Source organism: Bubalus kerabau, chromosome 19 (assembly GCF_029407905.1).
Source record: "Bubalus kerabau isolate K-KA32 ecotype Philippines breed swamp buffalo chromosome 19, PCC_UOA_SB_1v2, whole genome shotgun sequence".
Classification (NCBI taxonomy): domain Eukaryota; kingdom Metazoa; phylum Chordata; class Mammalia; order Artiodactyla; family Bovidae; genus Bubalus; species Bubalus kerabau.
In genome coordinates, this window is record NC_073642.1 from 23,066,522 (window position 1) to 23,093,361 (window position 26,840).

General features: G+C 47.6%; 1 protein-coding gene across 2 annotated transcripts in view; it reads left to right on the forward strand.

The window, feature by feature from the left end:
* Positions 1-1,898: 1,898 nt before the first annotated feature.
* The window catches only part of ZNF592 (zinc finger protein 592), a 48,709-nt gene continuing 23,767 nt past the window's right edge, over positions 1,899-26,840 (forward strand). The window contains exons 1-3 of one of the 2 annotated variants that reach the window (XM_055555696.1): positions 1,899-2,021; positions 14,838-14,946; positions 19,599-19,682. The gene's annotated coding sequence lies outside the window, so the exon portion shown is untranslated. Of the gene's footprint in view, positions 2,022-2,305; positions 4,057-14,837; positions 14,947-19,598; positions 19,683-26,840 lie in introns of those variants that run through there. The other variant, XM_055555697.1, reaches the window with a different exon arrangement.

A 26,840-nucleotide genomic window follows, 5' to 3' on the forward strand; every position in this document is an offset into this window, starting at 1 on the left:
TACAGTCCATGGGGTTGCAAGAGTCAGACATGACTTAGCAATTGAACAACAACAATAATGCAGGATATAGAGACAAATTTGCTTAAAAAGCACAGTGGATTATGTTTTGGGAAATAGGAAACTGGGGCCAGTGATAATTTGGAGAAATTGAAGTCCCCCCATGAATCTTTGGAAGTACTGACACATAAGCTGTGTTTCCCACTTTGTGTCAAATTGGGTTTGAGCCAATTGCACTTAAACTTTAAAGGGCAGTGACCCCTGAAGGATTATGGTTGACTCAGGGGGTCATCCAGGCAGCTGACCCATGGAAACATGCAGGGCTGAGCATGCATGCCTCCTCACCTCAAAATATTTCTGTCTTTGTGTACTGTCTAAATCTAGTAGGAAGAGATGTGCCTCTTTTCGGATTTCTTCCTCCCTCTTCCCCAGCCCTATTTCCTTTTTCTTTTCTGAGATTACCCACTATTAATTATCCTATCTTTTATCTTTTAGTCTCCCCTCTCAGATCCTTTGAGAGTTCTTCCTCAAATTGAAAAAAAGAAAAAAAAATCACCTCTCCTTTAAACATTTTTTTCTCCAGCTTTATTGAGGTATAGTTAACAAATAAATACACATATTCAAAGTATGCAATATGATGATTTATATACATATGTGTACACGGAAATGATTACGACAATCAAGTTATTTAACCTATCGATCATCTCAGGTATTTACCTTTCATACACTTGCGTGTGGGGAGAACACAAGATGATTAGGAAATTTCCAGTGTTAACCACAGTTACTACCCCTGGAGCCATAGGCCCAGTCCCTTCCCCCAGCCCTCCCCCTTCCTCCCCTCCCTCCCCCTGCCAAATTTCTGGATTCATCACCCTTTACTGCCTTCATTGCTCCACCACCACAAACTGCCTACCTAGTGCTCAACTCAGTGAAGAGCCTGGCCCAGAGCAGGCCTTGGCTGAGCTAGTTCCACCCCTCGAGCAAATTGGTGTCTCTTTCCCGGTTCTTCTGAGGGCATTTCTCCATTAGCAGTGGGTGCTCAGTGCCAGACACCGACTCCGTGCTCTCCCCTCCCCACCTGGCTGCCACCTTTAACGCCGCCCGTTCCCGGGTCCTCCGGGTTCTTGGAAGGTCCTTCCTGGCCCTCTGCCCGCCTGTTCCGAGTTCTCACCTCGCACAGTCAGAGCTTCCCCAGTAACTCGGAGGATCTCTCAGTCTACCCCTGGGAGGCAGCCGTCGCCAGGCCGCCAACTCCGTTCGCCGCCGGTCTCACGGTCATGTCACAGCGCCCCTGCACCTCCAGGCCCGCGTGCAAGTCCCCAGATGCAGCGATGACCGAGCATTTAGGGCGCACCTACTAAGCGCAGGCCCACGCTGCCTTTGCTCCCTTTCAGCTAACAGCCTCCTAGGCCCCACTACGAGCCGGATTTTGAAGGAAGAGGACGCCGTCCCGGCTCCAGAGGCGCTCCCGTCCGCAGGGGCGAGGCACCTCGTAGGCTGATCGTGACCCTCTAGTGGGGGACCTCGGCCCCGACCTCAGGCCCCCCGCCCGGGAGGCGCGTCAGAGGACCAGAGGCCCAGGTCGCAGGGGGCGGCCGCCGGACCGGAACCGCGCCGGGTGCTCGGCTGGGGCAGGCGAGGCCGAGGGTCCGGCCTTGCCCGACGCCGTCCCCGCCCCGCCCCGCCCGCCGCCACTGCCGTCGCCGCCGTCGGGTCGGTGCCGAGCAGCCTGCCTGGGGCGGGAGGCAAGAGGCGAGAGGCCAGGCCCCAGGCCGGGGCTGCCCCTCAGCCGCACGGCCCTGGGCGGGTGCCCAGGTCCAAGTCGCCTTCCGCCCGGCCGGCCACCCTCCCCCTCCCCGCCCGCGGCCCCAGCCAGGTCCCGCCGCCAGGCAGGCTCCCGCCCCCGCTCCGCCCCCGGAGCCGCAGCCCCGCCCGCCACCGCCGTCGCCATGTTGTGGCTCCCACAGCCGGCGCTGGGGACGCGCGCGGCCGAGCCCGGGGCCTGCAGCCGCCGCCGCCGCCAGGTAAGCGCCCCCCGCGGGCCGGGCCGGGCGGGGCTTGTGGGCCAGGGCCGCCGCCGAGGCCGCCCCAGCCCGAGCCCGGGCAGAGCAGAGCCGGGGCCGAGCCCGCGCCCGCGCCGCGGCCCGGCCCTGCAGCCGGGCGGACCCTGCTCGCCGCCTGAGGCGGCAGCTACTTCCCCCGACCGCCGCCTGGCGGGCCCCGGCCGCCACCCCACCCCGCCCCCGGCGGACGGGCCGCCTGCCCCTTCCGCCGTCCGGACCCGCCGCTACCTCGCCGGGCGGGCACGCTTGCTGTCTGTCCTCCCCGCGCGAGACGGGCGGTCGCCCTTGGCGTCGGCCCGCGGCCCCCCGCCCGGGCACGGATAACGGTGCCACTTTGCCCGGCTGGGGCGCCCTGTCAGCCGGACCATCCCGGCCGCCCGAGGAACTGGCGCCGTCACGGGGCAGACACTTGGGGGATCGTCCTTTTTTGGCGCCCCTCAGTCCCTGCCCCCACCTCCGCCCAAGTTCTTGTCCCTGGGGGAGGTTTCTTTGGGAGCAGACGGGTATGCCTGCTCCAGAGTTGGGGGGCCCAGGGAGGGTAACCAGGCCTGTTGATCAGGGTGGAGATTGTCTCTCTGCAGGGACTCTTCCTGCCAACCTGGGGGGGAAGAGGCTCAATGTGACCCGAGGGCGGACGGGGAGCGTCTGCTGGACAGATGGCCTCCTGGCCTTGGATCAGCGCTTGTGAGGGGGAGGGGTCCGGACGACCTTAGGTATGCCTGCTTCCGAGAACCCTAGGATTATTGGAGCTGCTCAGGGATTTTGAACTTTTCTTTTTTGAGTAGGCCAGAGGTGGCATTAAAAATCCTGGACTGGAATAAATCCGAGGGGCCCACCCAGACCAGCATGGCTGGCACCCAGGACTAGCCTAGGATAGGACTGCCAGTCAGAGAATGGGACTTGGTGGGGAGTGGGGAAAGGTTGTATTTGGCTCAGGGCTGGCCCACTTGCCTTCAGCTCTATGTTCTGCAGGGTCTGTTGGGTGCCTCTGTTGGTGTGTACAGTGTGGCTGAGGTTACAGAAAGTGGACAGACAGATGTCTGGCCTGGAAGGTGTGTGGTGGGTTTTCAGGGGTCTGTTGCCTCACCCCAAGTACATTATGCAGTGAAAGAGAAGAGGAAGCAAGGTGCTAGCACACAGATTTTGACCGCTTTCCAGTTGTTCCACTGGTCATGGCTTCGATTCATTCAGTAAAATTTTATTGAGCACTTATTATGTGCCAGCCACTGCACTAGGTGCTGGGAGTATAGGGGTAAACCAGAAAGACATGTTTTGCCTTGAGTTCATAGACTCAGTAGTAAACAAATAATCTTGAAACATCACTCAGCAACAGGTATTTGTCAACAAATATGTGCTGGGCATTGTTTTAGATGATGTGAAGAAAACAAAGCAAAAATAACTGCCTTTGTGGAGCTTTAATGGGGGGGGCGTTGCGCAGACAATAAAATAAAATATAAAATAAAAATATATGCTGTTAATAAGTGCTAATGAGAAAAAGAAAACAGGTTATTGGGTTATTGGGTAGAGACTGAATTTATATTTGAGTGGTCTGGAAAGGGCTCCTGAGAAGTTGTCTTTTGAATAAAACGTTGAAGGAAGTGGTGAACTAATCATTTCAAACTGTCATGAGTACAAGGGGAGAAAGGTGAAGAGCGTGGTGAGAGATAATGGGCCTTGATTTGGGTTGGGGGCTCAGGGAAAGCGTCCCTTGAGGAAGTGACATTTAGGCCGAGACCTGAAGGAGGGGTGAGAGTTAACCATGTGTGGAGCAGCACAGAGCTTGGTAAGTTGGAGGAAGTGAAAGAGGCCTGTGACTGGAGAGGAGATAAGTTTCTAGAGAGGTGTGTCAGTTCACTGGGGGCCTCCGGGACAGAATGCCTTTCCCTCCAGAGTTTGGATTTACCCCCAGTGTAATTAGGAGCTTTTGAAGGGTTTTAAGTGAGTGACATCATGATATTTACATTTTAAAAGGACTCTGGTATGGACAAATAAGCAGGTAAGGTAAGGCAAGGCAAGGCTTTACGTGTGGAGTGGCCTCACTACTTGGTCTGCTTGGAAAAGCCTCAAGCAGTCTGGGGGAGGAGGATTTTTTCTCTCAGAGAGACTATTTTGCCCAGCTTTTAGGAAGGGAAAGAAAAATGAATTAACATTTATGGAGTGCCTGTTAGGTGGGAAAATCAATTTTAGAGACTTTTACAAACATTATCATATTTAGTCTTCTCTGCACTCTAAGAGGAGTAGTCCTGCCGCCTTTACATTTACAAGCTCAGAAGAGTTAGATGACTTATCCAAAGCTACATTTGTAACATAATCTGTATTCAAACCCAGGTCTTCCTGATTCCGGAGCCCTCTGGCTCTGGAGCCAGACTACTGAGTTTGTGTCTTGCTTCTGCCACTTACTAACTGAATGATTTTGAGTTATTTAACCCTTCTGGTGCCTCAGTTTCCTATCTGGAAAAGCCTCAAGCTTTTCTCAGCTTCAATGCAGGTAAAAGTACCTACTTCCTAGGGTTTTTGTACTGATTAAATTAACTTTTAGTACAACATGTTAGTTGCTTTTATTAAAATTTTAAAACATCCACACTGCCTCCCAGCCCTGTTGTCATTTTGGATGAGATTAACTGTAGGGACAATTCAGTTCTTGAATATTGTGAGACTCTGTTTTCCTTTAAATAACTTAATGCCAATGTTCCATGTGCTCAGTCCTTCAACACTGATTTCTTGTTTCAGTCTTGACACTGCACTGGGGCTTATGGATACAATGTGAGTTCCTTCCCTCAAGCTCAGTGTATCTAGGGGAGGTCAGATAATTAAAATGAGCTACAATGTACTTAAATTCTCAAACCCCCCCTGTATTTAGAGAGCTACAGTTAAGAGGGTAAGAACTAAATGCCTGGGGAAATAGGGAAGGCTTTGGGGCCAGGGTGACTTCTGAACTGGGCTTTGGAGGAAGAACAGTGTTACCACCATGTAAGACTGGGCAAAGGACATTCTATGTAGAGGGAGTTATACGTGAAAGCACAGATCTGTGAGAGGCTTGGTTTGTCCAGGGATGAGGCTGGTAAGCTGAGCTGGGCTTGTGAAAGGCAGGTCAGGTTTGGATTTAATTCCGTAAGGCACAGGGACCTATCAGAGACTACTGGATACATCAGATCCATACCGTGATGGGTGCTGCTGATAGACAGGATACAGTTGTCATCCTGGGAGGTGACTTTATTTTGGTGGGATCTCAGGGCTTCAATGTCTGAAGTTTCAGAAACCTGAAACTCAGGTGGTTTTGTTTGTTTGTTTGTTTTAATATAATTTTTATTTAGTTATTGGCTGTGTTGCATCTTTGTTGCTGCTCAGGCTTTTCTCTCGTGGCGAGTGGGGGCTAACTCTCTAGTTGTGGTGTGCGGGCTTCTCATGGCAGTGGCTTCTCTTGTTGCTGAGCTTGGGCTCTAGGGTGTGCGGGCTTCAGTAATTGCAGCACATGGGCTCAGTAATTGTGGCTCCTGGCCTCGAGAGCACAGGTTCAATAGTTGTGCGGCACTGACTTTACTTACACCGCATCCACAGCATGTGGGCTCTTACGGGACCAGGGATCAAACCTGTTGTCTCCTGCATTGGCAGGTGGGTTCTTCACTACTGAGCCACCAGGGAAGCCTTGAAATTCAGTTTTGTAGGCCACGTGGAGCTGATTGAGATCCAGGGAGAGTGACTAACCAAACTTGGAAGAGACTGATGCAAAAAATCAGGGTATTAACTAGCCTTGAGAACTGAAACTGCAGAATGACAGATGTCTCTGTCCTCTGGTCATGGCCCTCCCCACCCCCAGCCCCTAACTTCTGGGCAGGACTTGGACATACTAGCAAACTCTTGCTCCTCAATTCCCACTTGTTTTTCTCAGGTTCCATGAATACTAACCCTTTTTTGTTAATGTAACCTTGCCCTAAAGCTCTATACAGTGTAGTTAACAATGTTTATTAATTGATGGAATGAATAATTCTGTATCATTTGAATGGGATCCTGTGTTTGTGAAACTTAAGGAAAAGGAGGAATAACTTTTTTAGAAATAAAGTATTGCCAAAGGGGCTCCCTAGGATTGGGTTACTGGGGAAGGTATGCAGATACCAAATGGTGTGGGTAATTTTGTGGCCAAGGGGTGGCTGTGGACAGGTACATTAGAAGTTGCTCTGAGAACAGAGGTCTGTGAACTCTTGAAAGAGGTGGGGTGGGGGTGGGTTGGGGTTGCACTGAAGGAGAGTTTGGTTTAGGATTTTCATCTTGCCTACACATGGGGGACAGAAGAGGAGGTACTAATTCTTGCCCTCTACTCAGCCTGGTCGTGGCGAGCTTTCCTATTGCATGGGAACCTTCATGCGGTTTGAGCTTTGTCTTAACACTTCTGCTTCTGCAGAACTGGAAAGGGTGGTGAACCCCCCCTAGAGCTCTGAATCTGTATTTTTCTACACTGGAAACCAAAATCCAAATAGACCAACCTAGATTATGGATTAATTATTTTTCTTTTAAAACTCTAAAGGACATTATTCATGTAGAAAATTTAGGCAATACAGATGGGTATACAAATTAAATAAAAATGATAAACTCTATAACCTAGATCTACTGTTAGCATTTTAATATTTAGTGTTTTTATTAGATCTTTTTCCCCAGCTCTATCTTTCTATGCAAGTTGGTTTTAACTTTTTTCTTTTCCTACAAAAATAGGAGCATCACTAATAGGAGAGCGTTCCAAGTGTCGATGTCTGTGAGGTGGAGTAGTGGTGTATGCCCGCAGTCTGTGTGTGTCTCCGTCTGTGGGCATCTGGTCCAGTGTGCCCACAGTCTGAGTGTGTCTCCGTCTGTGGGCATCTGGTCCAGTGTGCCCGCAGTCTGTGTGTGTCTCTGTCTGTGGGCATCTGGTCCAGTATTCTCCCGCTTCATGCTTTAGAAGTGGAGGAGGGGGTGTCCATTAGTTTTTTTTTAATTCTGAGAAGTGTTTTTAGGGATAAAAGTGCTACTTCAGCCAACCATTCATTTTTATTTGACAGTGGGAAGTGTTTATGTGTGTGTTGAAATGACACATCTGATCCTTTTTATGACTGAAAGAAAAGTTAATGAGCACCTTCTGAGTTTGGTGTCACCTCAGAGTCATTCCTCAAATGCATCAGTGCTTAGAGAACAGCTGTCCTCTGTTGGCTGGGTGACTCTGGGAAAGTCACATTTACCCAAATTCTCCATTTCAGATTCTGAAGGTGCTGTATCAAGAGGTATGGTGTCTGTCCCCTTTCCTGTCATTGACATGCTCCAGGAGATGTGCTGGAGCTCTGCATACATGCTCTATTTACATGATCGATTGTAGAAAGACTGCTGCCATGTTGAGTGAAAAAAGGGGTATGTCTGCTGAACAGATGACCTCCTGGCCTCGAGTCAGTATGTATGTGGGACAGGGGGCTCTGTATGACTTTGTTATGTCCATTCGTGAGCTCCAGAAATACTGGAGACCCATGAAATTTTTTCCAGTATTGCAGGGGTAGCATTAATGGTCTTCTGCAAAAATGAAATCCGCAGGCTTATCCAGGAAGGCAAGAGCAACACCCTAGGTTTAACTCAGAATGGGTTCACTTCTCTGCAGAACAGAGCTTACTCTAAGATTTTACCACTGAGTGGTGGGATTGGAGTGGTTTTTACTCTTTTCTTTATATTTTTGCCTATCATTTGAATTTTCTATGAGCTTGTATGTCATCTTTGCAAAAAGAAAACAACCAGTAAATCTGTTTTTAATTTTAGAGACAGACATTGAATGCCCAAAGCAAAAACTCTTAACTGCTCAGAACTGCGTTCCTCTAGAAGAGGTATGGGAGAAGGCAATGGCGCCCCACTCCAGTACTCTTGCCTGGAAAATCCCATGGACGGAGGAGCCTGGTAGGCCGCAGTCCATGGGGTCGCTAAGAGTCGGACACGACTGAGCGACTTCCCTTTCACTTTTCACATTCATGCATTGGAGGAGGAAATAGCAACCCACTCCAGTGTTCTTGCCTGGAGAATCCCAGGGATGGTGGGGCCTGGTGGGCTGCCGTCTATGGGGTCGCACAGAGTCGGACACGACTGAAGCGACTTAGCAGCAGCAGCAGCAGAAGAGGTATGGTGTTGAACCAGGCCACCCCTCGCTGCCTTTGTTAGATGTGCAGTAAAGACACGTTCTCCCCAGTAGTGAATTAGGCTAGGACCTCTGATGGTAATGGTTCCTTAATTCAGGGAGCCAGGGCTGCAGGCATCTGGGTGGAGCTGACAAGTAGAATGAATTTTTTGGAGGAGAAAGGAGTCCAGGGTGGGTAATGAGCAGCTGTTCAGATTCTTCTGGGGCTTGGCCTAGCTGAGGCTCGTGTCTGTGGACAGGGGCTGCTCTCTGCCTTTGCCTTGTTAGACAGACTCCAGACCTGAACTGAACTGGCTGAGGTTGTAAAAACTACTTCACTGCCCGAGACTTCATTAAAGCTATAAATCTTCAGGCCCTTAAAAATATTAGGTGTATGATTAATACTACTGTTGTCCTTCGTTGGAATGCTTGCTTGTATTTAAAATCCTTTGGAGCCTTTTTGCCACTGGGCCATCATTGATCAGTTATCTACAGTTGCTTTTGTAAGGCCCACCCTGGGCCCAGCCCAGACAGAACTGGATGCTCCGTGGAGCATAAAAGTATCATGTGAGATGAACTTCGCCCTCAAGGAGTTTCCCCACTGAAAGCAATTAGAGAACAATTTGCTTCCAGGCCAGACGTGTCTTAAGAGGGATTTTGTTTCTGAGGGTGGTGGTTACTTTCACACCAGTCACCCCACTGAGATGGCTGGGGTTACCTCTGGGGAACATTTCCTGGTACCCAAAATGGATTCAATGGCTGTTTGGGAGGAGGGAGGTGGTGGCAGTGATGTAATCTCATTTTTCATTACCCCACTTGTCTCCCTTTGACATTGCTTTTCTAAGCACCTATACCCTTAGAAGGCAGCCACCTACCCATATCCCCAGTGAGCCCCAGTGCCTATCGTTCCACCATTCCCCTGAGTCTGAAGACGTTTGCATTTCCCCTTAGAGTCCCCTTTTAAAATATTTACACCCTGTGAGAGAGGTCAGTCTCTTGGCAGTTCATCACTAAACAATAGCTTTAATTACCAGGAGTTAATTAAGTCAGTGGGGAGAGAGACTGGGACCCAGGCAGGGACTTGGGGGCAAGAGTGTCTAAAGGGACAGGTTCCGTGCGACAGGAGAGGCATGTGGGCAGCACAAGAAACTTCCATGAACATTAGTTGCTGTGGGCATGTGCTGCTAATGCTGGACCACCCTAGTGGTCCTGCTGCCCTGGGTGTAGGGTGTAGCACGGCCTCGCACTGGTACAGGGGACTTTGAGGTGGAGGTGGAATTTGGGCTCAGTCTTAAAGGACTTCGCTGATGGATGGCTCAGCAGGTTAAGGATCCGCCTGCAGTGCAGGAAATGCAGGAGACACAGGAGACACCGGTTCAATCCCTGGGTTGAGACGATCCCCTGGAGAAGAAAATGGCAACCCACTCCAGTATTCTTGCCTGGGAAATCCCACGGACAGAGGAGCCTGGCGGACTACAGTCCAGTGGGTCACAAAGAGTCGGGCATGACTTGAGTGACTAAGCAGCAAGCAGCTTAAAGGATTAGAAGGTTTTCCTTCATTTAAAAAATATGTTATGGTTACCAGAGAGTTACGGGGGAGGGATAATTTGGGAAATTGGGATTGATGTATACACATTACTATATATAAAATAGGGTTTCCTCGGTTGCTCGCTGGTAAAGAATTTGCCTGCCAATGCAGGTTGCTCCCCTCACCCATGTCCCTGCCAGCCTTCCATCTGAAAGTGAACATCAGTCCTCGCAGTGGCCCTCCAGTACCTGCTTCCCATCTCCGTCTCTTGTCACAGCCTCCACTCTGGTTCAGGTTCTTTGCTTGCACCAAACACTTCGCTGCATCAGGGCTTTCTACTTGCTCTTTCCTCTGCCTAAAACCTCTTCACTGTATTCACGTGGCTTGCTCTCTCACTTGCTTCAGAATTGAGAATGTAGTCATTCCAATTTCTGACTTCAGTTGAACTCCTGTTGAGAAAGGCTGTATGACTACCTGACATATGAATTTGCTTGTTTCTAGTGGAATGTCATCATTGCATGGGGAGGGACTTTGTTCTGTGGTGTCCACAGTGGCTAGAATAAGGCCTGGCATGTAGTAGGTGCTCAACTAGCGTTACTGAGTGAATGAATGAGCATAGATGCATGCGTCTAGTGTGTGTGTGTTGTGGAAGTCAAGTGGGAAAGGGCAGTGGGACTAGAGGCTAGGAGGAGGGGGGAAATTCCCCGGTGGGCCAATGGTTAGCACTCTGCTTTCACTGCTGAGGGCCAAGGTTCAATATCTGGTTGGGGAATTAAGATCCCACAAGCTGTGTAGCAAGGCCAAAAATATCCAAATAACAAACAAACAACATAATAGAAGCTGGGGTTGGGGAATGGGTGTGGGTGGTGTGGAGAGTGAGGACGCTTTTGGCAGGAATGGAAGTTGGAGACGTGGTCTGTTCCAGTCTCTGCAATCTGGTCTCTTACCTGTGCTGTTGAAGGTGAAGGCAGTGATTTGGTGCTTTGAGGCAGGTGAAGAAGCAGCTCTTGAAATGCAAAGTCAGGAGACTTGGTCAATGCCTAGGTTAGGTTACGGAGGTTCTCAAAAGCCTGGCATTGGGGTTGCAGCTGATGTGATGGGCCACGGGAAACTATTGTAGATTTTTGAGCAGAGTGGTTGACTGATAAAAGTGGTGTTTGGGGGAAGATTGGTCTTAAAGAGACACATAGGAGGACCGTGGGTAGAGACCAGAGGTGGTGAGGATAGAGGTCAGCAAGGACCAGGACGGAGGCGAGAAGCAGCACTGAGGATCTCAGTGAGACCTAGTAACGGCAGGCTTCTCCCCAACTGCTGTGAGGCCTTGACAAAAGCTTCTGTGCTCCCAGCCTAGTAGAGCTTATTGTCCGTGTTTCAGATGAGTTTTGGAAGCAGGTGGGGATAAGTGGGCGCAGGGAAAGAGATGGGTCCCCCTCAGGGTGTGTTCGTCTGACGGCTCATTGTGTGGGGAGCAGGCGGTTGTAGCCTGCACTGGGCCTGCATATTGCCGACTCACCCTGGGTGGGAGCCTGCCTGTCCTCTCTGGTCTGCTGGAGACTTCCTGGTGGGAAAAGGGCTGGGAGTGTACTCAGGTTTTCTTCTGAACCTGCACAGACACCAGGGCAGTATCTGAAATCCATCTGTCTGATTAACTTCTTTCAACTGTATTTTCTGTCTCCATAGTTTCATCTGTTCCTCAGAACAAGTTGTCATTGACTCACAGACCCATTTGGACTGGGTTAATTGACTGAAAATCCTTATTTCTAAATGGTCTCTGTTTCATTAGGTTTATTAGCCTGTTTTTAAAAAGCCTTCAGCCAAGATGAGATGAGTGGAGAAGTGATTTCGGCATAATCAGCTCCTTGATGATCTTTTGGTACAAATCATGTTTTGAGATTGGTGTTTCTAAAGTATTAATTCCTAGAATCAATATTTGGGTGTCTGCTCTGTGCCAGGCACTATAGGTACTGGGACGATAACACGGAAGAAAATAAACAAAAGTCTTACTTTCATGGAGCTCATGATCTAGTGTGTGAAGGCTTACAAGTAATAAGGAAAACAAAGTTTGAGAGGTGGTGAAAAGTATTATGGAGAAAAACAAAGCAGGGACGGAGGACAGAGAGGTTTGGTGGGGAGGCCTCAGGTTTTCTGCTTGAAGTAGGGACATCTCCGTGATAAAGGACATTTGAGCAGAGCTCTGAAGGAGCGAGATAGGGAGCCGTGAGTGAGGAGCAGTTAGTGGAGAGGAAAAACTGGAGAGAGGAGGGGGAAGGTGCATGAGGGGGGCCGGGGTGGCCCCACTGGGCTTGTAGATCCTTGTAGGGGCCTGCGCCTTAGCTCTGGGTGAGATGGGAGGCCCGGGTTGGCCGTGCAGAGCCGTGCTAGACTCTGCTGTCATTTCTGAAAGGTTCACTGCAGCTGCTGGGGATTGATGCCGTGGGGCATCTGCAGGGGCTCTTAGCTTAGAGAGGGAACTAAAGTCTAAATCATCCAGGAGCCTTTGCCAGGCCAGCTGCTGGGGCCATCCCGGACCACAGGGTCGGCTGGAGCACGGGTGTGATTTCCAGGACTCACTCGGTGCCAGCGCTGTGGTTCTCTGGTCAGCCTCGGATTCCTGGGATGCTCTTCTCTCACTTGGAGTCAGTCTCCAGGTGGACCCAGAAGTCTGCATTATTAACAAGATTTCAGGGTGATTTTTGAGGCCAGAGGTCCCCGGACTATACTTTGGTCTAAAGACCGTGGTTCACAACCCCAGACATATCAGTCCTTTGCATTGTTTTCTAAAAAATGCTTGGCCCAACTCTTAAAGAGTCTGATTTAGTTGGTCTGTGGTGGGGTTAGGTATTAATAGTGCTTCCTGGGTGTTTCTCATGTGCTTCCAGGACCAGAATCACTGGTCTAAGGGTTAATAAGCTTAATGCTGGGTGTTTGATGGAAAGATTTGGATGGTAACTGAGTTGGAGACTTCAGGCCCTCTGGGAAGCTTAGGCAGGGCCAGTGGCTTTGCTAGGAATAAGAGGAATCTCCCACGGTAATAAAACTCTTTTCAGTTAATGTCCTTTATCTCATTTGATCACCTCACCTCTCTGGGCCTTCATTGTCTTGCTTGTAGAGTTAGCAGCTTAAATTTAATGGCTTCCTAGAATCTCCTGGGCTCTGACAGTTCTTAATCTTTCTGGTGTTGGAAGAACTTCTAATCTAGAACAGTATTCTAGATTTCTAACCTCAGTCTCACAACACCCGAAGGTGTGTCATAATTATGGCAACGACTGCAGTGAGTGTCTCAATACCAGTTGAAGGAAAACATGTGCCGTATACAGTAGCACCCTGGGAAGACAAGGAGGTTGGGTACCTGCAGCGTGAAGTCAGGCCTCTTGGTTCACAGTCCCTGGGGGGAAGGGCACTCTGGTCCTTGGAGGCACCTGGGAGCCTGAGCTTGAGCCTTGATTTCTGCCACTTAGCTGGCGAGTTCCCTGTGACGTGGCAGTAGTGTTTTGTAAGTGGTGAAGCTCCTATAAATCCACGTGTGTAGAATGTAGGGGCCCGAGAGAGCCAGCCAGCCTGGGCCAGTGGCGCCTGGCGCTCAAGCTTGCTACCGCTCTGTGCAGCCGGGCTGTGTTACTGGCCGCAGAGATGGTCTGAACAACCCGGGGGCTCCAGTGTCGGCAGGACTGAGGGCGCCCCAGGATAAGGAATCGGTCACGCTCGTTGGCGCACCTTGGAACTAACTCATATTGGGTATCAGATCTAAGACATCACTTACCCCATCCCCTGGCCTCGGACTTTATCCTCATGTGGGAGCATGTTTTCTGATTGTTTATGTTTTGAAAACATAAGGTCCAAATAAGAAAAGGAAAAACAAGTTTTCTGTGTTTCCCTTCTGTAGAATTGGGATAATGGGTTTCCTTCCATTCCCTTATAAATTTTTCTACTAACATTGTCTATACCTCTATTTAGAATCCAATCAAATGCTAGTCTATCAAAGACAAAAATGAAGCCAAATGAGGGAATGTGGACTTAGAGTGAGAGTGAGCAGAATTAGAAATGAGACTTTTTGTTCTGTCACTTGTGTGCGTGCACCTGAGGGTTTCTCCACATGGGCCTGTTACAGTGGAATCTTGGGGGTGCTTTGGCCATTTCCAGGGTTCCCGAGTCGGTTCCATTCAGGTATAGTTGAGGACTGCTTGTTAAAACAAAGAAGAAGGGTCTGGCCGCTTCCCCACCTCTTCCCTCTTGCCTCACCCCCTGCTTGGTGCTTGTCCCTTCCCTGTCTCTCCCGTACCTGTGACTCTTCCCAGCCTGCCTGCCCCCAGGTGCCTCGCACGCTTCTTGGCCCTCTGCTTCTGTGCCCTCCTGAACCCTGGAGGGCGAGCTGTGATGAGGGGTAAGCAGCCTTCATGTGTCCTGTCTCTGTCCCCTGTGCGTGTCTCCAGTAAGCCTGGTGTTTAGGGATCCAGTTGTCTGCAGGGGCACTCTGAAAAATTATGAGGTGAAGCTTGCTGGCCACTGAGGTTGGTGGCAAAATACCTAACAAACACGTGCATTTGATGTGTGTAAGGCAGGGTAAGAGATTACCTCATTTAACTCCTGTAATCCCTGTTTTACATACAGGAAAACGGAGACACAGAGGTGAGAAAACCTGCCCAAGGCCACGTGGCCAGTAAGCAGCAGAACTGGATTTGAACCCAGGTGGTCTGGATTCTGAACCACCACACTGTGATAAGCAAAAAGGAGAGGATCTGGGACTGTTGTTACTGTTGTTTAGTTGCTCAGTCATGTCTGATTCAGAGAGTCCTGTGGACTGTTGCCCTGCAGGCTCCTCTGTCCATGGTATTTCCTAGGCAAAAATTCTGGAGTGGGTTGCCTTCTCCAGGGGAATCATCCCACTCCAGGGGTTGAACCTGCATCTCCTTTGTCTCCTGCATTGGCAGATGGATTCTTTATCACTGAGCTACCTGTGAAACCCTTCTGGGACTGGGGAAGGTTTTATCTTGGATTACATTTGAAGCCTGCTTTGAATTACATTTGGAGATTTTTCTCAGGGTCTGACCTACACTTGATTATTATTATTAACTTACTTTAATGTTTGCCCTTCAGCTCTATTAAAAGACATTTTATTTTTCTTCTTTCCTAGGTGGTATTTGGAAACTAGACCATGTGCCTAGGTAGAAGCTGTTCCTTTCTCCACAGCTCTGCACCCCCAGCGACACCTACCACGCCCTTGTGTTGAGAGCCTCACTGAGGTATGATGTCTAGGTTCACCTGAGTGGGCCTTGAAGAGCTGAAAGTCTGGACACGGTGATTTTTTTTTTTAATGTTCCTTGGTAGCTGTTATTATTTTTAAAAATTGTGGTAAAATATACATAAGAAAATTGACCATTTTAACCACTTAAAGGGGATCTTAGAATTTTTTGAGTGTTTTCATTATTATTTTTATTGAAATATAGTTGACTTAAACCATTTTAACCATTTAAAAATGTACATTCAGTGGCATTAAGGACATCTACATAACCATCATCACCATCCATCTCTAGAACCTATCCATCATCCCAAACTGAAGCTCTGTACCATTAGATAATGATCCCTGATACTTTCTCCCCTTATCCCCTGATAACCACTGTTCTACTTTTTATTCTATGAATCTGGCTAATCTAGGTACTTCCTATTAAGTGAAATCATGCCGTGCTTGTCCTTTTGTATCTGGCTAATTTCATTTAGCGTATTGTCTTTAAGGTTCATCCATGTTTTAGCCTGTATCAGAATTCCAATCCTTTTTATGACTGAATGATACTCCCTTTTATATTTATATCACATTTTGTTTACCCATTCATCCACTGATGGATCCTTGGGTTGTTTTGTTTTTTCCCACCTTTTGGACATTGTGAATCATGTTCAAATACTTCTTTGAGGTCCATTTCAGTTCTTTCGGCTGTATGCCTAGAAGTAGAAGTGTTAGGTCCACTATGTTTGTATAATTGTAGCCACTATGGAAAACAGTACATTCCCACCAGCAATTCAGAAGGACCCTAATTTCTCCACCACATTCTCAGCAACACTTGCTGTTTTCTGTTCTTGTTTTGTTTGTTTTTTGGTAACAGCCATCCTAATGGGTATGGCCTTTGAGGTTGGCTAGTTGCACCTGTAGAGTTCACTCTCCAAGAGTCTGGTCCCTAGTATGCTGAAACGTGCATACACGGAGAAAATAACATGATAACACCCCATGCATTCCTCACAGCAGGTCTAACAGTTATCAGTTCATGGCCAATCTTGCCTCATTATCTGTGTCCCCTCCCTCTTCCTCCTGCCCTGTGTTTGTTTTGAGGCAAATCCCAAATATCACATCATTTTATTTGTGAACATTTTACAGATAATATCTTTAAAAAATAAGCACTTTTAATATTCCATTTTGTCTGATGGTAGAAGGGCGCATAGAGATGTCCTCTTGAGCATGTTATTCCCTGTCATTCCCATGGCTCACCAGAGACATACGTAGTGGGCACACATGTGGACAGCTGGATGTCAGGTCCATTGCCACGCCAAGCTGTTGCTGAAAAGCTGCCTTGTCTGGGGCCCTGTGTTCCTGCAGGAGATTAGCTGTCTGGGATCTGAGCAGCCATGTAGAAGAGCCCACCCAGATCTCTTTTGGGAGAAGGAGAGAAGAGAGCAGAGGAAGGGGGTAATGAAGAAAGTGTGAGGGAGAGAGGAGGGGAAGAGAGAAGGGGATGGAGGGATGGAGAGGGGGGTGGAGGAGGGAGAGAGGAGGGGAAGAGAGGAGGGGACAGAGGGATGGAGAGGGCGTGGAGGAGGGAGAGAGGAGGGGATGGAGGGATGGAGAGGCATGGAGGAGGGAGAGAGGAGGGGATGGAGGGATGGAGAGGGGCGTGAAGGAGGGAGAGAGGAGGGGAAGAGAGGAGGGGACAGAGGGATGGAGGGGGTAGAGAGGAGGGGAAGAGAGGAGGGGATGGAAGGATGGAAGGGGGTGTGGAGGAGGGAGAGAGGAGGGGAAGAGTGGAGGGGACGGAGGGACAGAGGGGGCGTGGAGGAGGGAGAGAGGAGGGGAAGAGAGGAGGGGATGGAGGGATGGAGGGGGCGAGGAGGAGGGAGAAAGGGATGGAGAGGGCGTGGAGGAGGGAGTCGGGGATGAGAGGGAGGGGAAGGAGAAGAGTATATGTTTGTGTGTGGAGCTGTGAGGAGAAGAAATGGGGAGTGAGAAGAGCAGCTGGGAGAGGCGGCCTTGACCAGCCTTTGACTCTCTGACTCCCGAACTCTGTAGTGAGCTACGGAGCTGCAGAGACACCCCAAGACTAACAGCACATTTGCCCCTCACCCCAACCCTTAAATTTCTGGAACTCTGGTTTGCCTGTGGTAGATGAGATTGGTGACACATGCAGAGCCACCATAGGTACCAGAGGGGACCTTTTGATCTGGGAGTGAATGCTTGGTTCCCAGTAGGTCTGAGGCTTCTTGCCCAAGTTTGGGGGTCTCTGCTACCAAGAGATGATGCTTTTACAAAGTTCAGTGGGTGGGGACTCCTCAGGATGGTGTGTGGACAGCAGGAGCCCTGTCTTCCCTTTTACTCAGCCCCTGGGTCCCATTCCCTTTTAACCAAGTGGCTTCTCGCAGTACTTGCTCCTGCTGGGATCTGTCTCAAGTAATGGAAGGAAGGGGGTACTGGTCACAACGGATCTGTTTTCATCTTGGTCCTTCTGCTTCAATTTTGTTGCCTACACCTAGTTTCCATTGCATCATTGCTGGCAGCTGTATAGTCCTTTATAACCTTGCTTCCTTTCAGTTCTATTCTCCTTCTTTTCTGTCTTTTCTAAGAATCTAACAGCTTTATGGAGGTGTAATTCACATGACATACAATTCCCCCATGTAAAGTGCATGAATTCAGTGATTTTTGGTATAGTCACAGAGTTGTATCCTCTTTTCTTAAGATTCCAGACCACCCCATGTCCTCATCATCTCAGAGCTAGTCTTCCCCCTCCACTGGCATCACACTGATCCCATCCTCAAGACAGATGACCTTATTGTGGGGACAGTGGCCAGTAGGCACTTTCCACCAATAAAATATTTAACTTAAACAGTCTCACAGAGGCCTCAAATTCATAGACAAGTGCTGCTTCAGACCCTTCCCCCTGGCAAGGCCCATCACCACTCAGTTTCCCTCTACTTATAATAGATTTTTTTTTTTTTTTTTTTACTTATAATAGATTTTTAAAAGCTAAACACAAATAACAGCAAATTTACCAGCTGCTTGACTTGTAATAAATCTGCTTAGCAATCTGTACTATCCTTGAACAATCTTAGTTCTGGACAGATAAGCCTGTCGCATCATCCCTGCTTTCTAACCAGGGTTACATTCTAGCAAACGAAGTGGAGCCTATAAATGGACAACAAATAGATGAGCAATTATATTATTGTCAAATGGTCTAAGAGCCATGAAGAAAAAGCAGATAGAAGGGACAGAAATTGATGGTGAGGTTGCGGATTGGTAGCTTATGCGTAGTGGTCACAGAAGGCTCCTCACAAAGTGCTGTTTGAATAAAGACCTGAAGGGAGTGAAGAGTGAGCCCACAGAAATCTGAGGGGAGGAACATCCCAAGCAGAGGAATAGTAAATGCAGAGACTCAGAGCAGGAGTTTGCCCTGCATGGTTGAGGAACTGTTAGATCATCCTGGGCATGTAGACTAGGGTAAAGACTGGACTTTACTCTGCATGAAATGGGACAATCTGGAAGGGTTTTGAGGAGAGGAGGAACATGATCTAGTGGGTGTTTTAAAAGCAGCACTCTGGCTGCTGTGTTGAAAATGAGTAGAGGCAAGGGGGCTTCCCTGGTGGCTCTGTGGTAAAGAATCCACCTGCCAATGCAAGAGACATGGGTTTGATCCCTGGGCTGGGAAGATCCCCTGGAGAAGGGCATGGCAACCCACTCCAGCATTCTTGCCTGGAGAATCCCATAGATAGAGGAGCCTGGCAGGCTGCAGTCCATGGGGTTGCAAAGAGTTGGACACGACTTATGGCTAAACAACAACAGTAGAGTCAAAGAGACCAGGCAAGCAGGCTTTTGTGGGAATCCAGGAAAGAGGAGAAGATGATTGGAGGTGCTGAGAAATGGTTGGATTTTTGAAGGTAGAGTTGATGGGATTTGCTTATGGATTTAGATGAAGGTTATGAGGGGAAAGAGAGGATTTGAGGATGCAGAGGTTTGGCCTAAGCATCTGGAAGGCTTGAGTTGGCATTTACTGAGTGAGAAAGAAGGTAGGAGGAAATCAAGAGTTAGATTTTGGCCACATTAGGTTGGAGATGCCTCTCCAGGTAGAAAGCTAAGTCTTGAATCGAGGGATACCGATTAATTAATGATGTAGTGAATGCCTACTGAGGGGCTTATGAAGAAGTAGAAGAGAGAACATGTTACTGAAGTAACTGAAATAAAGGTAGGCAATTATCCCATAAGTGAAACAAACAGGAGCACGAGGGAGGGTGGGGTGACTTCTGACAGGGACAGTCAGAGAGCGTCCTCCTCCCTTGCCTAGGAGGCCCGTGTCCCCTTGATGAGCATTTGGGGGCGCCCACAGGTATGTGGCTGCGAGGTGTTTTCAGTTGGTTGTAGCGGGGACAGCGCTCAACAACAGGGTCTGGGCCTTCCCTTTGTGTCCTCGGTGCCCACAGAAGTCTTGGCATTGGATCATTATGAGATGGGTGAACCTGTTGTTTCTGAGCCTCAGTTCTTCATGAATAAAATGAATAGGTCGTACTAGCCCAGAGCCCTGGAATCAACTGGGAAGCTTTAAAAACCAATGCAGAGATCTGTCCCAGGCCCATTGAATCAGAGTTGCTACAGTGGAACCTGGGATTCTGTTGTAAAGTCACTCCTTGTGTTATTCTTTTGCAGCAGGTCCATCAGCGGTCTGCAGACAGGTATTCCGAAGTCCCTGGACCAGGTCATTCCTGAGGTCCACTTCAGCTCCAACATCCTGTGAGTCTTGTCAGAATGCTTGCACTGCAGTTCTCTTCCTGGGAAATGTAATTTTTGGTTGGGGGTGGAAAGGCCTAGAGAGGGAGAAAGTAGGGACACCTTGGGCAGGGCAGGCAGGGACAGGTGTGTCGGCCAGGGTTTGAAGGGCCTCAGGAAAAGGTTCTGGGAGGGGTGGGGGCAGTGACAGCCCACATGCCATTGGGTGCCAGGTGTGTTAGGTGTGTTCGAGGCAAAGGCCACGATCCCAGCACCCCTGGGCAGTGCTGCCACAGAGCAAGAGAAGGGCAGACTCTTTGGAGAAGGCGTCCAGGAGGAGGGCGCCTGGAGCACGATCTCTGGGGGCAGGGGGCAGGTTTATACTGGGGGCCAGTGAGGAGGACAGCTTGAGCTCTAACCTACAGGCACAAGAAAGTTGGGGAGAACCACTAGTAACTGAAAGGTACCCTGGGCAGCGGCTGGAGAGGTGGACACAGAGCAGATGGGAATGGATTCTGCCTGCTGGGGAAGAGTTTGAGCTCTATTCTGAAGGTGATGGGATTTTGAGACGGGATCAGATAAGCATTTTATAGCAATCATTCTGGCAAAGACCAGACAAAGAGACAAATGGAACTTTTTCTTGTTTTTGCGTGGGTCCTTTGGGGCACAGTTTTCTTGTATACAGCTGAGACTCTCTCTGGCTGTTTTTTGCTAATGATTAGAATACCAGGGGGAGAAGGCAATGACACCCCTCTCCAGTACTCTCGCCTGGAAAATCCCATGGATGGAGGAGCCTGGTAGGCTGCTGTCCATGGGGTCGCTAAGAGTTGGACACGACTGAGCGACTTCACTTTCACTTTTCACTTTCATGCATTGGAGAAGGAAATGGCAACCCACTCCAGTGTTCTTGCCTTGAGAATCCCAGGGATGGGGGAGCCTGGTAGGCTGCCGTCTATGGGGTCGCACAGAGTCAGACACGACTGAAGCAACTTAGCAGCAGCAGCAGCAGCAGAATACCAGGTGCCTCATGAAATGAAGCGCTGGCCACTGACCAACTCAGAATGGCCATGACTTGGGGTCACTTAGATCTGTAAGGAGGCCTCAGGTGTGTATTGAGGAGGGCAGTAGTATATATGTGGTAGACAGTCTGCTTGTCTCTTTAGGATTCAAGTTTTACATAGAAATCCGATAGTTTTAATTTGTAGCCTAGCCTGTTCAGTTTCTCAGAGATCCTTCAAGTTAGCTTAATTTTACATGTTAAGCCAAGACTTGCCCAAGGTCCTCACACAGTTAATTGGTGAAGGGTAGTTCTTCCTGTTTCCTTTGATCCAGCTAAAGTTTCACCGAGCTCCCATCTCTAGCCCCATAGTAGCAATGTCTTTTTCTGACGCTTCTGAACGTCCGGACTGACATTCCTGCGGGTCATGGGAGTAGCAGCTTGCTCGCTCATTCTCTCTTTTGTCCAGCTTCCATCTTGGTTCAGAAGTTCTCCCACCTGGGAACCAAATCAAGTGCTTTCTTATTATCTGCTAAGTAATCTTTCTCTTTCTAAGTAATCTTTCTGTATGTGCTTTCATACAGATTGAGTTATTTTTTGCTTTCTTATCCCCTGGGATTCTCCTTCCAAAATAAAAAGCTGAGGGTAACTTCTATTTAACTGTTAATAACAATAATTGAACATGGATGATGTCAGTATTTACACCACATTTGATCATGTGGGGCAGCAGCGTAAAGAGGTCACCTGCAGGTTGTAAAACACACATATCTTCTTCCTTCTCTGTAGTCTTCATCCAGCAAGCGGTGGCAGATGCAAAGAAACTTGTCTTTGTGGTCTCACGGCCCAGTGTTTCCTGAATCATGTGGTCTTTCACTTCCATTGTTCTATGAATCTGCGATGTTATTTGTTGCCTTGTCTCATTAGACAGATTGTACTGAATAGAGATCAGACTTTTCTTAGATTTGGAGGGCATCTCCCCCACTTAATGTCCTGTTATTGAACTCTCATTAATCTGTTGTTTCTGAACTTAACGCTGTTAAGAAAAACAGGCCACCAAGTCTTCAGTTTCTCAGAGCCATTAAAATTTTTTTTCTAGATTTCAGTAAATGTGGATGTTACCACATTTATGTATTTTTCCTTTAACAATTTCAGTATATTTTCTGACTAATGGATTATGTTGTTGTGGACCTATATGTTCATTTACTTCAGACTGCAAAAATGCAGCCTTCTACTCTCCAGTGTTTGAGGTTTGGTGAATAAACCTATACTTCAGTTATGCTCCCCCTTGCCCCTAAACCATCATCTCTAGAATAAAATAGAGCTCTGATTTTTAGGCTCTTATTAGAAAGCTCTTCCATCTACTCAATCTCATTTTTCGAGACATTTTCCAATTCTGGTACATCTTAAGATAGGGAGCCAAAACTGCACAGCACATCTTGCTGTGGACACGGAGTGGTTCTGAATAAGAGTGGGATCACGAGTTTTATTTTGTTTCCACTGTCCTTTCTGATACTGCCCAGTATTTTCTGGGCTTTCTGTGATGAGACATGCAACACAATGTCTTAAGGGAACAGTCTAAGCTGATGCTTCTTTATTGAACAGCTTAGCTCAGAACCCATTATTCTAAAAGTGTAATTGGAATTGCTTTTCCGTAAGTGTTCCTTCACGTTTGCCTTCACTGAGGCTTCTTTGCCATAATTTTGCCTATTCATACAGCCTCCTGAGAACTTGTCTTTTAATTTTGCATTTTGATTTCTGGAACAGCTTTTAGGCCATTTGCAATCTTGAAGGTTGCATTTTATTGTTTCGATAAATATTTATTGAGTGCCTAATGGAAAATGCAGTGGTGAACAAGACAGATAAACCTCTTCCCTTGTGAATCTAACAGCCTAGTGTATTTTCTGCTAGATTATTGGTTCCCAAAGCATTTTAAATATGATATCTCCTTTTCAAGTTAATTTTTTCATGGACTCTTATTCAGTAGTGAGTTTTTTTGTTTTTTTGTTTTAATTTTTTTTCTAGCTAATTTTTGGCTGTGCTGGGTCTTTGTTGCTGTGCAGGTTTTCTCGTGTTGTGGTGAGTGGGGGGTGCTCTCTAGTTGCAGTGGCTCCTCTTGTTCCAGAGCACAGGCTCTAGGTGCATGGCCTTCTGTAGTTGCTGCACACGGGCTCAGTGGTTGTGGCTCCTGGACCCTGGAGCTCAGGCTCAGCAGTGGTGGTGTACAGGCTTAGTTGCCCTGCACCTTGTGGACTCTTCTGGACCAGGGATCAAGCCTGATACTTATCTACTGCACCACCAGGGAAGTCCCAGTAGTGGTGTTTCTAACGGCTGGTCACTGGAAGCACATTTGTGGATATGAAGTTGGGTGCCCTATGGGTTGGAAACTACCATTCTAGGCAGTTTATGAAAGCTTATCAAAGTTTATGAAAGTTTATCAAGTTCCAGTCCAGAACTGGTTAGTAGTTTTAAAAAAAATGCTGTTGTTCATGATTTCCCATAAACAACAATCAGATAAAGACAGACATACACACAGCAATGTGGAATTCAATTTGTTGGTCTCTCTGGTGGAATTTTGGCATTAGAAATTCTGCCTACTAGTTCTGCCATAATAATATTGCTTTTATCCTTTCAAACAATTCTAATAGGTTAATCGGGCCTGATGAGGGCCCTTTCAAAATCACGGTGTTCCCTCCCTCTCATCTAGTTGATGTTAACTTAAAAGTTTGGCAGAATGTCCTGGGCAGCAGGTAGACCCTGTAATAAAAGCTGGGACTTTTATATTCACTTTATTAATTTTTTTAGTTTCCAGATCTTCCCTGAATAGAAAGTTATTCTGAGAGGATACAGTGTCAGTCTGCCAGTTCTGAAGTTGTTCTTCACCCTCAAGGGACTTGTATGCATCATAGCACATTTCCACCATCTCACCTCGAAGGGAGATTGGCTCTCAGCCTAGGCCCCGGAGCCCCAGGAACCTGCCTTGCCTGCTGATTGGCCGCTGTAGATCACTGGGTTAGGTCATCAGGTCTGCATCTGGCTTGTTCAGATGCTTTAGAGTGAGCCCTACTAAATGCTCTGCGGGGGGGCCATGGATCCTAGACTGGTATTTGTGGCCATGGGGCAGGAGCCTTCACCCTGGGTCCTGAGACCTGCCCCCAGGTAAGGCAAGGCAGGCAGGCAGGCTTTTGTGGTCTGCTCTTTCCAACTTTGGCTGCCTGCAACAGTTTGCAGACATTGGTGTGTGCTGAAGCTTATTATTTTGACCTTTAATCTTAATTAAATTAGCGAAAAGCAAAGGAGAAAAGGAAAGATATAAGCATCTGAATGCAGAGTTCCAAAGAATAGCAAGAAGAGAGAAGAAAGCCTTCCTCAGCGACCAATGCAAAGAAATAGAGGAAAACAACAGAATGGGAAAGACTAGGGATCTCTTCAAGAAAATCAGAGATACCAAAGGAACATTTCATGCAAAGATGGGCTCGATAAAGGACAGAAATGGTATGGACCTAACAGAAGCAGAAGATATTAAGAAGAGGTGGCAAGAATACACAGAAGAACTGTACAAAAAAGATCTTCATGACCCAGATAATCACGATGGTGTGATCACTCACCTAGAGACAGACATCCTGGAATGTGAAGTCAAGTGGGCCTTAGAAAGCATCACTATGAACAAAGCTAGTGGAGGTGATGGAATTCCAGTTGAACTATTTCAAATCTTGAAAGATGATGCTGTGAAAGTGCTGCACTCAATATGCCAGCAAATTTGGAAAACTCAGCAGTGGCCACAGGACTGGAAAAGGTCAGTTTTCATTCCAATCCCAAAGAAAGGCAATGCCAAAGAATGCTCAAACTACCACACAATTGCACTCATCTCACACGCTGGTAAAATAATGCTCAAAATTCTCCAAGCCAGGCTTCAGCAATACGTGAACCGTGAACTTCCACATTTTCAAGCTGGGTTTAGAAAAGCAGAGGAACCAGAGATCAAATTGCCAACATCCCCTGGATCATCGAAAAAGCAAGAGAGTTCCAGAAAACATCTACTTCTGCTTTATTGACTATGCTAAAGCCTTTGACTGTGTAGATCACAATAAACTGTGGAAAATTCTGAAAGAGATGGGAATACCAGACTACCTGACCTGCCTCTTGAAAAACCTGTATGCAGGTCAGGAAGCAACAGTTAGAACTGGACTTGGAACAACAGACTGCTTCCAAATAGGAAAAGGAGTACGTCAAGGCTGTATATTGTCACCCTGCTTATTTAACTTATATGCAGAGTACATCATGGGAAACGCTGGGCTGGAAGAAGCACAAGCTGGAATCAAGATTGCCAGGAGAAATATCAATAACCTCAGATATGTAGATGATACCACCCTTATGGCAGAAAGTGAAGAGGAACTCAAAAGCCTCTTGATGAAAGTGAAAGAGGAGAGTGAAAAAGTTGGCTTACAGCTCAACATTCAGAAAACTAAGATCATGGCATCTGGTCCCATCACTTCATGGGAAATAGATGGGGAAACAGTGGAAACAGTGTCAGACTTTATTTTTTTGGGCTCCAAAATCACGGCAGATGGTGACTGCAGCCATGAAATTAAAAGATGGTTACTCCTTGGAAGGAAAGTTATGACCAACCTAGATAGCATGTTCAAAAGCAGAGACATTACTTTGCCAACAAAGGTCCGTCTAGTGAAGGCTATGGTTTTTCTAGTGGTCATGTATGGATGTGAGAGTTGGACTGTGAAGAAAGCTGAGCGCCAAAGAATTGATGCTTTTGAACTGTGGTGTTGGAGAAGACTCGTGAGAGTCCCTTGGACTGCTAGGAGATCCAACCAGTCCATTCTGAAGGAGATCAGCCCTGGGATTTCTTTGGAAGGAATGATGCTAAAGCTGAAACTCCAGTACTTTGGCCACCTCATGCGAAGAGTTGACTCATTGGAAAAGACTCTGATGCCAGGAGGGATTGGGAGCAGGAGTAGAAGGGGACGACAGAGGATGAGATGGCTGGATGGCATCACTGACTCGATGGATGTGAGTCTGAATGAACTCCGGGAGTTGGTGATGGACAGGCCTGGCATGCTGCAATTCATGGGGTTACAAAGAGTCAGACATGACTGAGCAACTAAACTGAACTGAAGCTTATTATTTTGACTACACCTTTAATCTTAATTAAGTTACTTCACCAATTTTCTAGCTGGCAGTCCCTTGCTGAGTCATGCTAGATATACTTTAAGAGTTTTATAGTAATGATTTTTGGAGCCCTCTGTAAGAAATTCCTCAAATTTTTTGGCCTGCCTAATTTCTTCTTCTTTTCATAATGTTAAAAATATAATGTAATACAATTACTTAAGTAATAAAATTTGAAATAAATAGTTTGAAGAAATAATTTTAAAGTGTAGATAAAAAGGAAAGAAAATTTCATCTGTTGAGATATTTTTAACATTTTAGACTATTTCCTCTCCCCTTTTTCATAAAAGGTATGTTAAATTTTGGGGGTTTGTTTTAAATAGAGACCCGCCATACCATTTATTAGCTCTGGTTTTGCTAGCAAAAGATAGCTTTTGCTTTGACCTCTGACCATTCTCAGCCCACTCCTGAGGTTTCTCTGTGTGGAGAACAGGACTTCACGTAGGATCTCTGTGATTTAGAGGTAAAGGTGGCGGGCTCCTCACTGACCCTTGAAGCACCCCGCCAGCTGCCACCACTCCTCTCCCACATGCTTTTCCCAGCCCCTTAAAAGACCACTCTATTCAACCCTGCTCCCTCAACCATGTTTTCCTAGACAGAAGAGGAGCCCTGGGGAGTGGAAGGTAAAGCAGATACCACACAGGTGTCTCCTTACATTTGGGACTGGCCTGCGTAGTAGCTCACTTGGTACCGGGACCTGGTGCTCCCACCATACCCAGTGTCTTCCCCTTACTTATGGGCTCCAACACTTCTGTCCCATGAGATAATCACTTGTTATTCAGAAACTTTTACATCTCTTCAGTGATTCTGCCAGCTCATATTCTGTTAAGATAATTGGGGTTTCACTTTGTTAGTATCTACCATAATTAGACATCTTCCCAATTGGGGAGGAGTCTGTTTCGTGTTCTGTGAGAACTCTTTAAGAAGGCAGGTGTGTTTTGTTGGGGCTTGGTGGGGTGGGACAAGAAACCAAGCCTGCAAGCCTGTTGATCCCATGGGGCGGCAAT